The 16,806-nt window shown below is 41.5% G+C and overlaps 1 long non-coding RNA gene across 1 annotated transcript in view; it reads right to left on the bottom strand.

The window, feature by feature from the left end:
- Window positions 1–14,465: 14,465 nt before the first annotated feature.
- Window positions 14,466–16,806, bottom strand: part of LOC146028714 (uncharacterized) — a 103,141-nt gene continuing 100,800 nt past the window's right edge. The window contains exon 3 of the long non-coding RNA XR_014455260.1: window positions 14,466–14,721. This is a non-coding gene — a long non-coding RNA (uncharacterized LOC146028714). The remainder of the gene's footprint in view (window positions 14,722–16,806) is intronic.

The raw sequence follows: 16,806 nt of genomic DNA on the forward strand, positions 1-16,806 counted from the left end.
GGGAGCTCACCCGGAATGAGTCTCATGAGGGAAGTGTCCCAGATGTTCTTGGGAGTAAGCAGAACCAGTATAATGTCCTCCTCCACCTACCTAGTGTCAGAAACGCGTAGGTGGTGGAGGACATTCTACAGGTTTTGGGCGCACCTCATTCTCATAGATCTGCCCGCCAGGGGACTTCCATGCCTAGGCAGATAGTAAATTCCCAAGAGCCTCCTTCAACTGATGAACACACAGATCCAGAGGAACAAGTAGAGGTAAAGGATTCATCCGCTTCTCCAGAGTCTCACATGACTCAAACTCACATCCAAATGACGGTCAACCTCTTCCAATCTCACAGTTGGTTGCTAAATAAGAGAAAGTCCAGTTTATATCCGGCTACTTCAATGAATAACTTAGGGACACAGATAGACATGTCTTATCAGAGGGTCTTCCTCCCTCAAGACAAACAGAGGGAACTACTATCAATGCTTCTTCATTCCTTCAACATCCACCAATATAAGTGCATCAGAGTATGAAGATACTAGGGAAGTTGGTATCATGCTTTTCCATGGTGGAATTTGGTCAGTTCCATTCCTGTCCCCTTCAGCTGGTGCTTCTTGCTTGATAGAACCGCTCACAATTCAACATCACAACATAGTTCTTTCTGTTGTCTCAGGAAGTTTGTCTCTCACTCTGGTGGTGGCTATAGTCATTGAATTTTTCCAAGCGATGTTCCTTGGTTAAGCACACAGGGTAATCCTGACAAAAGATGCAAGTCTCCAGGGTTGGGGGGGGGGCAGTAGTGGAAGACCACTCCTTCCAGGGTCACTGGTCAATTCAGGAATCCAAACTTCCGATAAATCTACTGGAGTTGAGAGCCAGTTATTGTGCTCTATGTCCAGCAAATTCATGGCAAACCAGTTCACATTCAATTGGACAATGTGACGGCCATTGTATACATAAACCAATAGGGCGAACAAAAAGTCAATAGGCAATGAAAGAGGTAACGCCGATTCTGATTTGGTCAGATAATTATCTTTTCTCGCTAACAGCGGTATACATTCCAGGAATATTAAATGGCCGACTTTCTGAGCCACCAGCAGATTCATTCCAGGGAATGGTAGCTATCCTTGTAGATGCCCTCTCAGCTCTGTGGCCGTTCAAAGTTATGTTTTTGCTCCAGTGCCACTCCTTCAATGTCTTCTGCAACATCTAAAAAAAAGTAGTGGTGATCCTGGTAGCTTCAAATTGTCTGAGAAGGGTGTGGTATCCAGACCTTCTACATCTATCCAATGCCCCTCCATGGCCTCTGCCTCTGTGCCCAAACTTACTGTCAGGGTCTGAACCATCATCCTGACCTCCACAAGTTAGCTCTGATGGGATGGTTATTGAAAGGTTGGTCCAAAGAGCCAGGGAATTTTCTATCAGAGTTATAAACACTATGATAGTGGCCAGGAAGTTAGCCTCTGCAAAAATCTACCATCTCATTTGGCATAGATACTTCCTTTGGTGTGTATCTAGAAAATTCAACCCTAGAGTCAGGGCCAGTGTAAGGCTTTTCAGCACCCTAGGCAAAACTTCAACTTACTGCCCCTCCACCCATGCTGCCACCAAAAACCACTTTCCAACCCCTTCAGGCGTACTTGCCTAACATTCTGGAATGGCTGGGAGGCTTCCAAAAACCGGGTGGTACTCCCAGCCCCATGGGGAGGTGGGCAAGTCCTCTGCTTTCCATGGAGGCCCCCAGAACCCTCCCCTTTACCACCCACAACAGAGTACAAGGAAGAGGGGGCAACTAAGTAGGGAAGTATGCCTCAAAGGAAAGTATGGAGGTGAAGTCTTGGAAGTTCCACAGACACCACCTGCATTAAGTACAACAAGGATCCTCATAGATATCCTTGAATTTTTTGATAGGCAGACTTGATTGCGCCCCCCAGATCCTGGCACCCTGGGCAGCTGTCTAAAGCTGCCTAATGGTAGAGCCGGCCCTGCCTAGAGTGTATAGACTTTCTAGAATCCTAGGGTTCTTACAATTGGGTCTAGATCCGAGTCACGGTTCCTTAAAGGTCTAGGTATCGGCCTTGCCAGTATTATTTCAAAGGAAGCTACGTCTTCTACCATTCATACGCTTTTACAGGGGGTTTTGCACCTGAAACCACCAGTTTTACCACCAGTACATCCGTGGGACTTAAGGTTAGTTCTTAAGCATTTGTGTATACCTCCCAGCTGCACTCTCTCTTCAGAGATATTCATCTCCTTGGTGCCTGGTCCTCCAGACCAGAGGATACCCATGGTTCCCAGTACCCACCTTTGCTTCCGAATAAAGGATTTTTTTACGTGTAAGAATAAAAAATCTAATTTTAATTTCTTGCACTATAACATTAATCTTTTTTTTTATTTTGTAAACACTAGTTCCAAGAGATATGATGCTAATAACTAGATAAGAAACATAAGAAGTATTAACTGCAAAGAATATGAAAGAAGATACTGTACTCATTCATTTAAATGTGTGGATTCAAATTAGCATTCCCAACATTAAAAATACAATCTTTGAACCTAATTTATGTACATTTTCACAGTTTAACATAAGCACGCATTTCCTCAGTGTACTCAATTCAACAAAAAAGAAGCCAAGAACATTGAGAGAAAAAAGGTTGATAAATTTCCATTATACTATAGGTTAATTTCAAGCAAAATCAAGCGATTACCTTTAATGGCATTGCATACAAACAGCCATTATTCAATATGTATATCATGACTCAAATGAGGAAACAGAATAGCCTGCAAATTGCACAATGTTTTAATGTAGCAATCACTTTACAGGCATAACCAATTTGATTGCCATTATAAAACATCGGGCAATTTGCCTGTATAACGCCAATGCATGCAAGTCACATTGTATTAGTTACCCCAAAATATTTAAACAGTCTAAATAATGTATCTGTCACTGTTATTTAAAAAAAAAAAATAACAGTACATGAGTAGTAGTGGTTCATCTTAATTAAGTTCATTTAGACAATTCAATCTGCAGTCATGAAACTTTTCCCCTTCCCCTACTATTATAAAAATCATTAGAATCAGCTTAGTACAGGGTGGCAGTGTGCTCTGTGCCAGCCCCTCCCGCTAAATACAACATGTCATGACATTGGGCATAGGAAACAGGGACGGTAACAAAAAATAGTGCGGTACTGCCCACAGCATTTTGGAAAAAATTCAAACAGCTGAACAGACTGTAGGAATCATGTCTAGAGCATCCAAAGGTTGGTCCAGGCAGCATTTTAGCAGCAATTCTGGCTACAGAATGTCTTTCCAGACACCATGCTATCCAGAAGAAAGGGCTGTGGGGCAAACATAATCCCCCAGAACCATGCACTCTATTTGATGGCGCGCACACTCTTAGTTACGGTACTGGTTAGAAGGTGCAATAAATAAAAATGTTCTGCACACATTTATAATACAGTATCGCAGAAAAATAATGTCATTTATTAGACAACAGCTGATAGCCAAGTAATTCTATTCGGCTTAAAGTATTTTCTTTCTTTCTTATTTTAGAAATGCCTATAATGGTGTGACTGGCCTACAAATGCTAAGAAAATTGTACTTCAAAGCTAATATGTACACCAAATAGTGAATATTAAAAACAATTATTTTATTTTCTTCTTTATTTACACATATTCCAGGAGTGTATCTAGGGGCTGAGTGCACCTATCAAATTAAGGGACTGCCCCCACCCACCCAAAAAATATTTTATATATGGACAGTGAAATGGGGTGTGTTTGATGCGGAAGGGCCATGGTCAAACAATAGTACCCCCAATTCAAATTACACTTGTTACTCACATTACACTGCATAACAGTGTCACTTATTCACATTACACCACACAGTTGTTCCTCTTAAACACAGTACGTAACACAGTAGTGTCCCTTATATGTTACACCACAGAGAAGTATACACATTATGGCATTCTATAATACCCATTATACACATTATGCCCATACAGTAGTGGTGCCCATATACAATATGCCCAAACAGAATAATGACCCTACACATAATACTTATATGGTAGTAATGTCCCCTAATTTCTGTTATTGTACTCCGGCGCTGATATTTTGATATAAGTCTTTAAATAAAATCACATATATAATTTATAAAAATAGCTGCACGCGTTAGACACTCATAAGTCATGAGTGCATATAGCAACTAGATATTTTGAATAAACACTGCTATAATTATTGAGAACAGGTAAGTTGGCTGGAAGATCCAACAATCAAATATGCATTTAACTAATTTAATATAGCAAATTTATCATGCAAAGATTTTTTTAAAAAAATATATATATACAGTTTTGTCTCCCTGTACTGTTCCTTTGTACGGCACTGCTAAACACTTGTGGTGCCTTATAAATAAAATAATAATAATAATAATTATAATAATATACTGTCAAAATGCATATAACCGGTTGTATCTTCAACAAAAAAATTAACATATAAGCCATAAAATAAATACTGACCTTTTTTATCACTATTATTAATTTTGAGAGGTGGATCAAGAAAAGCACTACTTGGGATTTGTTGGTATGCAGTCATTAACTGGTGACTCTGTGGTTTTGTGTCAGTAATATCAAATGGATTGTGTCCATCTAATATATGCTCAATGGGTTAAAGCAATATAAATTACCTGTCTCCTCTCAGGGACATGGAGAGAGCAGGGTCGGCGCCACCACTAGGCAGCTCTAGGCATTTGCTTAGGACGCCGGCCACTGGAGGGCGGTTATTTGCAGCCTGGAAGTGGCAGCCGCTGTAGCCTGCAGCCCCCGTGGAGCCAGGTAAGCGTTGCCTGCACCCACGTCCCCCCACCCTCCGGGGTTTGTGGATGAATTAAGATGTTTGTGTTGTGGGGAGGAGAGGGGATGTCAGGACTCGGGTGAAGCTGCCCAGTGCCGCGGGGGGAGGAGGGCTGTCCGCCACCACTGCAGTGCTGCGGGGAGGAGGGGGGTGTCTGGAGTAGCTGCCCGATGATAATTAGGGACGGCTGTGCATGCTGGACATGCGTTGGCAGTATCAGCAGATATCCCATTCCTTGCTCTCACGAGGTAGCCATGCTTTCTCCTAATCTATTTTTTTGGGCTGGTAGAAGTTATAAGGCTACCGCTAATTGTGCTGTCAGGGAAAACCAATGTCTAATGGGTCCTTTCTCCTGCCTTTCAGGACTAGAAAAAATGTACATACTGTATCACAGTTGCTGAACTATTGCTTTAAATAGTATATTGGCCATTTTAAATTGTGACTCCTTAATTATGAGAAATGTCATTTTCACTAGAGCATGTGCCAAATTGTTTTATTTGCAGATTTTACTGTTCTTGTAAGAAAGATGTTTTACTTTTTCAGTTTGTTAATATCTGTCTGCCTGTATAATATTGGGTCATTTTGAGGTAGTGCCTTGGACACTGTGCAATCAAGAAAGTCACAGGTATAGAGGTATAAGCATTGATATTATATGCTGATTTTAATCCCCATACGCATTTATGAATTTATTAGATAGATAGATAGATAGATAGATAGATAGATAGATAGATAGATAGATGGATGGGTGGATAACATTGGCACCCACCTGGACTTTGCATCGCTACAAGCAGCCACCAATTGACTCCTGGGTCACATGATGGCTGTAAGAGTTGGGCAGAGGAGGAGAAATCGTTTGATGGTAACTAACCATCAAATGATTTCTCCTCTGTGCAGATGCTTGTGAACGGATGTGTATCTGTACACATCCAACCCTGCAAAGGCATTCGGCAGGAGAGGATCGTGCATTTGCCAGGGCAGCGTTAACCAGCTCAATAGGCTCTGAACACACATAGCTTAGCGAGAAAGTTTAAACTCGTCAATATATCTGTAAAAAAACTTTCAGACACAATTCTAATAATCATTAAAGTATGACCTTGAGCATCAATGCACCTTTAAAAGCGTGTCTGCCAAGCTTGGTACGCTTCCTGGAATGCATTAACTGAAACGTCCTTGAGTTCCCTTTTAACAGGCACTTCCATTTTGTCTATGGTCTTAAAATGGTGTCCTTTCAGGCCGTGTTTGATCTGGGGGAACACATAGATGTCATCCGAGGCCAGATCCGGACTGTACAGTGGTTGAGGCAGCATTGTCATTTTGTCATTTACAGTTTGGTCGGTGGTTACAAATTCCTTGTGGACTATACCCTTCAAGTTGAAAAAGATAATGAGCATGGAATTGATCTTTGAGTTGCTCATTTTGCCCTTTTTTGGGGCCAGGCAATGATAGTGTGTGTGCCACTCTGCACTTTTGCCATTTGGTCTCCGAATCACCTGTTATCACTCAAAAAATAAGGCTCACTTTGCACACGTTCCAAAAGTTTGCTTGAACTCGCCACATGCTTGTCTTTTTGATAATGTGTAAAAACCTTTGTGAGTCATTTTAACACCACCGAAACAAATGACCTCTTGCCGCATGCACCGCGAATCCCCCTGAATGTGAATGTGAATGGATGTTTGCATAAACATCCATTCTCAGATTGCTTGCGGGGCAGAAACCTTCAAATGATTTCTCTAACTATAGCAAATGTAATACACTCTCTGGTGTCTTAGATCTGTGGGCTCCCTGTACAGGAAGCGGATGGGCAGCTCACATCCGCTGATGTCAGCTGCCCACCCCCTGCACCTGCGTCATCAGTGAATTACCATGGGAATGCCCATGAAACGCTGGGGGTTCCCATGGGTGCGACAACAGCCATCCGCCCACTGCCCGCACTGCTGTGTGTGAGCGGCCGGTGAATAATCAATTCACCGCGGCCACTCGCACAAAGCAGCTGCACATGCGCATAAAATGTAATGTGCATGCACAGTTGAGAAACATCGGTCCCTTCTGCAAACGCGCAGGGGAGCAAGGTGACTAGAATGACGGCCATTATGTAGATATCCATTTGTAATTCATATTGTCATGGCAGCTGGTCTTTAATTCCAGTATTTACTTAGAGTTTATGCCATCATCACATGTTATTAATATCATACTACATGGTTGTTGATTTTTCAGTGCCTATGTGCAAAGCCTTATTTGTGTATTTGTTTTGCAGCACAATTTGCAATTTTGTAAATCAATTTGCAATTGATTTACAATATGCATCTTGTATAATACTAGACAGTGCAAACTGCATATTATGTTGATATTGTTGCCAGGATACTGTCTTTGAGCTGGCTGTAACCATGGTGATTGGGCACTGTATGATGATGTCTTATGATGGCTTATGATGTCATTTCACTGCGCATGGACCGACTGGGTGTGTGTCCAGCAACCAGAAATGAGATGTAAGTGTTATATACTCGCCACTTGCCATTCCTATGAATGGGGTGCAAGCAGCACTCACCATTGCCAGGTTGGGGTGCCCCCACAGCAGCAGAACTCTGCACTATATAAATATCTTTGGTGTGGCACTCGCGTTGCTGATGACAGAAGCACAGACAGAGCTTAAATGCTACATGTGTTTCTTTTTTTTCTTTATGAGCCCTAATGTGTATCAGTAATCTTCTTTTCTAAATATATAATTTAGAAAAGAATATCCAAATGAAGTGTTACTATAATGGATAACTTTTTGAAGTACAGGTATATTTCACATTTCTAATTGAATAAAGCTACGCTTGAATATTTACAGATCTATCTAATTCCACTTCACTTAGAATTAAAAAGAAATGCTGACAAAAGCTGAGATGCTCATTGCTAATAGTAATAATTGGAACAGTGGAGATATCTTCTCTTATATTAGTTAGCCAGCATTTTATTACAATAATGAACAATTTGTCATGCACCAAATAATGTACTTGACTTGCATTAAATGTTAAATGGTAACTTAGATTAATCATAATTAAAACATTTCAATATTTAATTGTTTGTGGCTTTATTAACAATACATTTGCAGGAAACTTTAAATGGGAATTATAAAGCACACAGAACAAGAATACACTATATTCAAATGATGGTGTCCCCTACCTCCTATACCACCAGTACCTTCTCTCAGTGGGGTAAACTTACTAAGGTGGGAGGAGTTCTATTAAATATGGGATGTTACCCATAGTAACCAATTAGATTCTATTTTCTAAAAGGTGCTCAATAAATAAGTACATTCTGATTGGTTGCTATGGGCAACATCCCGTCTTCAAAATAACTCCCATATTAGTAAATGTACCCCAATGTGCACATCCCATTCTGCAATCTAGTTATACTATGCAAAGATGATATGCAACTTGGTGCCTGGTATACAATGCAGACATTAAGGGCCTGATTCAAAGGTGGATGCAGAGGTGGCCGCAGCTGTATCCAGATGCCTCTGCGAAGCTGTGCGTATGAATGTTCAAGGACTGACACACCCACATTCAGCGTCTGTAGATTATGTAATACTGACTGGTCTTTAGAAACCATCATCGGTCATACCGTGAACTTGTATAAGCACAGATTCGACAAAGTAAATGACTTTGTATCTGTATACAAAAACACTAGTGACATGCCCACAACACTCTCATAATGCACACATAAGACAGACATTTTCTATGTGACTGTAGTAATTTCCTAATTGTCACAGGGGAATGCCTAGCACATTTTCAAAACATTTCTATTATTATTGTATCTTAATTAGACATGTGTGCTGGATTTGGATTCAGATTTGGATTTGCCAAACCGCTGTAACGGTTTTTAATTTTATTTATTTTCAAAAATGTACAAAACAAAACTAAAATTACTGAGTTTTGGACGTTTTTTGTTCCCACAGCAAAAACATTAGCATTATTTCCATTAAATTTTGACCATCACAGCTCACAATAAGGTCTTCAACTTTTCACTAATGTTGGTCAAAGACTGGAGTGAACTGGCAGGTGAAACTAAGGGGGTTATTCTGGTTCACTCTTTCTGGCAAATTCCTTCTTATGTGGACAAAACCATGTGCACTGCAGGGATGCAGATGTAAAATGTGCAGAGAGAATTAGATTTGGGTGAGTTATTTTGTTTATGTGCAGGGAAAATACTGGCTGCTTCATTTTTACACTGCAATATAGATCTAACTCTGAAGTAAAATCCCACCCAAATCTAACTCTCTCTGCGCAAGTAACATCTACCCCACCTGCAGTGCACATGGTTTTGTCCATTTCAGAAGGAATTTGCCAGAAGGAGTGAACCAGAATAACCCCCTAAGTGACAGAGTAGTGACAAATACACAACATATTACACACACACACACACACAATAGTATCCAAACCTTATGGAATTTAGGGGACTTGAGGCAATCTGAGCCACAGTACGGATCTCCCTCTCTTTTTTGGATCTAGCGTGTTTGCCCTGTTGTACTGTGACAGTACAACAGGGCAAACATGCTAGATCCAAAAAAGAGAGGGAGATCCGTACTGTGGCTCAGATTGCCTCAAGTCCCCAAAATTCCATAAGGTTTGGATGTTAGATCTATACTCTTAATGATAACACTCTTTAAAGGATTTTGCATATGTGCAGTAGTAAAACAATCGCTCAACTCCATGAACATCGCTATTGTCTCTGACTCCAAATTAGACTCCAAATTTGGTAGCTAGTCAGCACACAGATAATCTTGAGTTATGCTTTGTTTGTCAAATAATGAACTTATCGTCTAATTACTTATGTCCTGTACTCCACTATACTGCTACTTGATAGTATTGCCTATCTGTAAATCTTGGTGCAACAACAACTACCTGTAGTGCAACTGCATCCAGGAGCTCCACATTGGGCATCGTTAACCCTTGGTACGCAACACACAGGTGTTTTTGTCACTACATACATTGCAGCCCGGAGCTCCTAATACAGGGGAGCATAAACCCATTGGTGCACAGTGAATGCTTATTTGTTAAACATAAAAGAAAACTGTTTTTTTGTACAGATGTGTCCACATATATCTATCCTCCATGCTACAAGTGATGTTACACATAATATGTGAGCGATGTGACTCGTGGTGCCAGGCATCTTTCCATGTGACTTTTTCCTTTAAAATGCATCTTAATCACAAAGTCATACAAATAGAACACACAAACAGCTTATACAGTATGTGCAAAAGGTGCAACTTTTGCATTCATTAAATCCCAGTTTGTGCTGTGCCACTGTGTTAATAAATATAAGCACTGTGAATCCAGAGTGTGAATATTTAATATGAGGAAAAAGAGCAATTTGTACATTCAATAAAACCCAGCTAGGTGCCATGCAGAGAGTCCTGGGCAGATTTTTCAATACAAGCTTTGAAAAACACTCAATCGCAGATTCTTGGGATTCTGGGATTGATTTAGTGGTGGCACTGGGAGGCAGCAGGACTGCAATCTATTCTCCTACTTATCTCTCTCCCCTCATCCCTCAGTCACTCTCTCTCGCTTCCCTACTCAGTCTTTAATCTCTCCCCCTCAGTCCTTATCTCTCCCTCTCAGACCTAATTTTCTCTCCCCTCTCTCAGTGCTTATCTCTCCCTCCCCCATCCATCCCACCACTCATCTCTGCATTTATCATCCTCTGCTTGTGCGCTCTCTCAACGGCTGTCTGAGTTGGCTCCCTCTGTGTTAATACCTTGCTGGCAGAGTGAAAAACACCAAGCACTACGTGGCCACAGAAAACAGTCCTCCTCTGCTTAAGCATTGTTCATGGTGGGCAGGGCAGACCAGGATCCCATCATTCCCAGGATTGACAACCCTAGTGCCATGCCCCATTGTATTAATAAATATATGCACTGCCAGTCTGTAGTGTAAATTTGTTTGTACACTTGTGTGTGTTCAATAAAGCCCAGTTTGTCCCTTGAACCACAGTGCTAATAAATATAAGCATTATTATATATAAATATAAATATATATAAATATATGTGCTATGGCTGCTGCCAGTCATGATGATCTTGAACTAAGCACGTAGTACTTCAACATCATCTAAAGTCAGCACTCAAGAGAATAAAAGGGCACCTGAAATTAAGACAATACTTGGAAACTACCACTGAGAACACTAACACCATTACATAAATTTCTGTTCTTTATTGCAAAATTATTTTTCATAGAATTTACCGGGTAGACCTGTTTCACCCAGTACATGGGCGGATTCAGGGGAGTGCACCCGGGCACGTGCCCCCCTGTCATTTTAGACATAACTCTTTCCAACGAGCCCAGCCCCATGTCGCTAGCCCCCCCCCGGGAACCACAGATATCGCCAGGCAAATCTAGAACGTTTTCCCCATAGGATAACATGGGACCCGATAATTCTGGTGCCCACCCGGTTCCAATGGCTGCAATTTCACTCTGCGGCATCACAGAAACTTTTGGTTTATCTCATTTGAACCAAAATCGCTGGGCCTTCAATTTGATATCAGGCAGGTATATGGGTCAATTGTTTTTGGAGATATTGTGGGTAAACCAATTTTTTTTATTACTCTGGTATGCCAGTTTCACGGGAGTAAAATCATTTGAAGCCCACTTAAAAGTTCTTCAATGTGATACTGGTGTCATGTAAATGGCTCAGTTGGTTCCAAAGATATAGCCGGTTAAATGAGATAGCTGGTTAAAGGGAGGGGAGGGGGTGGTTTTCTCTCCTCACAACAGAAAATGCAGGGACTAGGCTGATGTAAAAGGGGCCAACCCGGGAATGTCACTGCATGATCCTGGGACAATATTCCCTAGTAAATCCCTGCATTTTCTGGTGTGAAAGGGGTATTATTTCAAATAGCCGGGACCTGCAGTGCTCTGAATACAGCCGGGCAGCCCCCTGCTCTCTGCCTGGCTGTCAATGGCTGTCACTTCACCTGGCGGTGGCTGTCCCCCAGTTATCGCAAGCATGGATTCCCCTTGGCAATGAGCATGTAATCTCACATGGCAACGAGCATGGAACCCCTGGCAATGAGCATGGAACCCTTGGCAATGAGTATGGAACCCCTGGAAATGAGCATGAAACCCTTGGCAATGAGCATTTAGGAAAGCAGCACTTATATAGCATAATTTTTAATAGGCATTATGGTATTTGGCATAATACATAATGGACATTAGGCTGTGTGGCTTAACATGTAATGGGCATTATGGTGTACATTTTTAATGTGCGCCTTTGGCGCACATTGTCCCTGTTTATGAAGCATGTTGTGAAGTTTGATTTAATCTCTGTAGCATTATGTGAATTTTCGTGTGGCATTATGTGAATTTTGGCACAATCCATGTGGCATTATGTGAATTTTGGCTCAATCCATGTGGCATTATGTGAAATGTGGCTCAATCCATGTGGCATTATGTGAATTTTGTCTCAATCCGTGAGGCATAATGTGAATTTTGGCACAATCCATGTGGCATTATGTAAATTTTGTCTCATTCCATTTGGCATCATGTGTAAGGGGCAAGTATAATGGGGTCTAATATTTTGTTGCATAATGTGTAGAAGTTGTATATTTTTGAGTGGCCACGCCCCCTTTTCTAGAGTGCGCCTTCGGCGCTCGCACAACTACATCCTTCATTTTTGTCTCCAAGGTGGGCCTGTGTACTTTAAACACCAGGGCCTATTTTTAATCCCATTCCCGCCCTCTCTCTGCTCTCCTCTCTCGCCGTTCCCTTAGAATGTAAACTGGCACCACTAATACCTTCCCCCTCCCAAACCCTCTCCATGGTGCCCTCCCTGTCATTTTCTCCTGGATCCACCCCTGGTATTAGTGGCATATGAAATGGAACTGTTCTTGTACCTGCTGCAAGTCCCTGTTGTTTTTTTAAAACAATTCTGACTTTTATGAAACGTAACGTGTATTTGTATTGTACCAATCAAATTATGCAGTGGTGCACAGAGAATCATTCAAAACATACTCTGCTCCAGTGAAGTTTATCATTTCAAACCAAGTGCCACACAATCAGCCTATACTGTAGATTTTTTTTAAAAGCCAAGTGTTTTTGTGCAAGGAAAAATGCTGAAATACATGGAAACCTATGCCAATACAGGGAGAACGTATAAACTTCAGACAATATATTAGTGGGGTTATTAAACCATTGCATAACATTATCAATAGTAATGTCTTAGAATAAAGTATTATGAATACTGTACTGTGTTTACATTTTTATTTAGCTAGAATAAGATACACAAGTACTTGTTGGTTAGTAACAAATAAAAATTGGTTTTCTAACATTTACCAGGACAAGCCTCTTCCTCTTCACCAGAGGACATTGCGTATGAGGAGTACAATGGTTATAACAATGTCAAAGAAATGGTCTGTCTTACTCCTTTTGCTTCAAGTCTCTAATTTGACATTTGGTACACAGATCCAAGTGATTATAAGGAACGACATTAATCTGTTGCAGCAGAAGAGTATTTGTGCTGAGGCCAGGTTTAATGAGAATTGGCCACAAAGAACACCTCAGAGTGAGCAGATGGTAAACTGGGAGGCACTACAACTCGTTAGAGCACTCCAGATGTTGGTGTCTACATGGCCAAGTAATTACCTGTTTCTATGCAAGTTGATAGAAATGGAGAATTTGCCATCTCAGCTCTCTCGCTGCCTAAAAAAAAACTGGTAATACATACTGTATTTCAATGAGAAACCTGTTGTTTTGTGTGGCTTAAATTCTAGGAAATGTTCAGATAAAGCCAGACAGGCAAACCATTTCATTTGAATTTTTTGATATTGTCGATCTGCACAATATAATGGATGGCACCATATCTACTGTACTGTCTCTATGTTATTTGCTGTTTTGTATTGAAGTAAGCCACCATCTTCCATAACTCAAGGCAATGGGGAAAAAGTTGTCGAGAGGGCATGCCCTAAGCCAGGCATTCCTGACCACGGTCCTCAAGGCACACCAGCAGTGCAGGTTTACTAGATATCCAGGCTTGAGCACAGGTGACTTAATTAGTATCTGAGGGATTCTGATTAAACCATCTGTGCTGAAGCCTGGATATCACTAAAACCTGCACTGTTGGTGTGCCTTGAGGACTGTGGCATGTACCCTCAAGCATATATATATATATATATATATATATATATATATATATATATATATGAAGTAGGCCCGGCACTCGTATAATTTTTCAAAGTAGATGCTGAGGTGCCTTCCCTGGTAGCAAACAGGTTGCCCCGATATAGAGATATGTGAAGAAGGCGGCACTCTCCAGACTGGTTCCAGTGATATAAAATAGCCTTTATTCCAACAGTGTTTCGGGTGTTACCCCGTTTTCAAGGACATACAAGTGCAAATAAAAACAGCAAAGTATATATAGCAGACAAAAACCCCACCCCCACATTAATCAGGCATCACCTGGGCTTACCGGTTTCACCTGCGAGTAACTGCGGTAATTGGCGCCTGTATACGAGTCCCCATGTGTCGCGTCGCATCCGGGTGACGCGTCACGCTGTAACAGCGCGCTGACGTCACCCCTCTGCTCTCCACGTCCAGGCCGACTCGCTTCCAGTCTGCCTAACAACGCCGCACGTCTCTCTGCTGCGTCCCGGCTTCACCAGCGTTGCCAGGCAACCTACAAAACATAAACATAACAAATTTAACGATGACACGTTAAAATATGGTATGAGAACCATACACTAACAATTATAGTAAAATGGCCTATTTAACACTCTTACCGTCCAAGTTCAAGCCTATGTCTACCAGTCCCTCCATAAAAACCTATACCCGCCTCTTACAACAGATGGGGGAGCCGATGTCAACACCCGAGCCTTGTCGATTTAATTTATCCTCACTGCAACTGACGGCACTTAAAGATTTGTCTGCAAGAAAAGACATTATCATCAGAAGCGCGGACAAGGGGGGGGGCTGTAGTCATACAGGACTTGGATTACTATAAAAGTGAGTGTTATAAGCAGTTGAATGATTCTCTGGTTTATAAACGACTTCTAAAAGATCCAACTGTGGAATTTAAAAGTGAGCTGGATACAATTCTGGCACAGGCTGTCAGTGAAGGGCTAGTATCCAGTGATTTGTGTGATGCCTTAAAAGTTGATTTTCCTGTGTTGCCTCTGTTTTATACCTTGCCGAAGGTGCATAAGGACCCCCAACATCCACCGGGCCGACCCATTATCTCGGCCCGGGGGTCCTTATACCATCCTGTGTCTGTGTACCTGGACAGTGTCTTGAACCCATTGGTACAGCCTATGCCAGGGTACCTTAAAATACTACCACCTTATTGGCAGATCTAGAGGCACTGCAGGATAGAGATGGTCTAACTGCTTTCCAGTGTATATGTACAGCTGATGTCACTAGCCTCTACACCTGCATTCCTCATGATGCAGGTGTGGAGGCAGTACGCATATTCCTGGAGTCCATTTTTGATTATGAAGGTCCCCTGGTGAATTTTGTACTCCAGTTGCTCAGGCTCATCTTAACGCATAATTATTTTATTTTTGACAGTAAATTTTTCTTACAGGTATCTGGCTGCACTATGGGGTCTTCAGTGGCCCCGGCGTATGCCAATATTTTTATACATCATGTTGAGCAAGGTTTATTTTTTCATCACAATAACCTGAAACCAGAAGTTTTATTTTACCGTCGCTTTATTGATGATTTATTGATTTTTTGGGGTGATGAGTCTGGGCAGCTGTTGGACTTGTTGTCAGCACACAACCAGACCACCAGTGTGATTAAGTTCACACACTGTATAGATCCTTCCACAGTACATTTTTTAGACGTAAACATTGTTATCACAAATTCCCTAATACAAACTAATCTGTTCATTAAATCCACCAACCGTAATACGGTCTTACGCAATGAAAGCTTTCATCCGGTATCTACCTGCAAGGGCTTACCCTACTCTCAATTATTGAGAGTGAAGCGTATCACCTCAGAAGCCAGCCAAGTAGAGCCAGCTTTGGATGCTATGGTCGCCAGATTTTTAGACAGTTATTGGCCCTTAAAAAGAAAGTTCTCAATATCCCACGCAATGAATTACTTAAGGGTAAGGGACAAAAAGTGACTGCCACAAATATCAAAATCCCATGGGTTAACCAGTTTTCCACCCACAGCAAGGGGAATATTACAAACGCTAAAAAATTCTGGCCAGCAGTGTCAACGGATAAAGATCTGCCCCTATTGACGAATACCAGATTACTTCCTAGTCTCACCAGAGGTAAAAATATTAAAGATCAGGTCGTTAAACTGGACATATCAGGGTGGGACAAACTACCGGGGCCCACCTTCTTAGGGAGAAAAAATGGGTGCTACCGCTGTCTGGGCTGCATTACATGCAGGTCCATGACAGTGGGTACCACCTTCAATCACCGACACTCTGGTAAACGCATCCCCATAAAATTCCCCTTGTCCTGCCATTCAACATATGTCATATATATTCTCACCTGTCCCTGTGGCCTGTCCTATGTGTGGAAGACGCAGCGTACGTTCAAGGAGCGGATGGCCCTGCATAGGTCAGGCATACACTAGGGACTATTGTGTGGACATAGCGACCAACCAGTTGCACACCACTGTCTCAAATTTGGCCACAGTGTGGCAAGCATAAAATCCATCCTTATAGATCAGGTACCTGCTTCCCTTCGGGGAGGTAATAGGAACAAAAAATTGATGCAGTTGGAATGCAAATGGATCTACTTTTTGCAGACTCTTGCCCCTAAGAGCTTAAATGAGCAATGGGGATTACAATGTTATCTCTAATATTGGTCCGTTTATACAACTATTGATTCCATATTAGTGTCGTTCTGCTATATTACTGTGCTTGTTATTTATTTCTTTTCTTTTTCTTTTTCCTTCGTTTTTTGTCTATATATTTTTGTAAATAATGTGTCTTCATCCCCATACATCTAGTTTGCTATATGCATGTATATCTTATGATCTTGAAAGGATAT

Source organism: Crinia signifera, chromosome 1 (assembly GCF_055691185.1).
Source record: "Crinia signifera chromosome 1, ASM5569118v1, whole genome shotgun sequence".
Classification (NCBI taxonomy): Eukaryota; Metazoa; Chordata; class Amphibia; order Anura; family Myobatrachidae; genus Crinia; species Crinia signifera.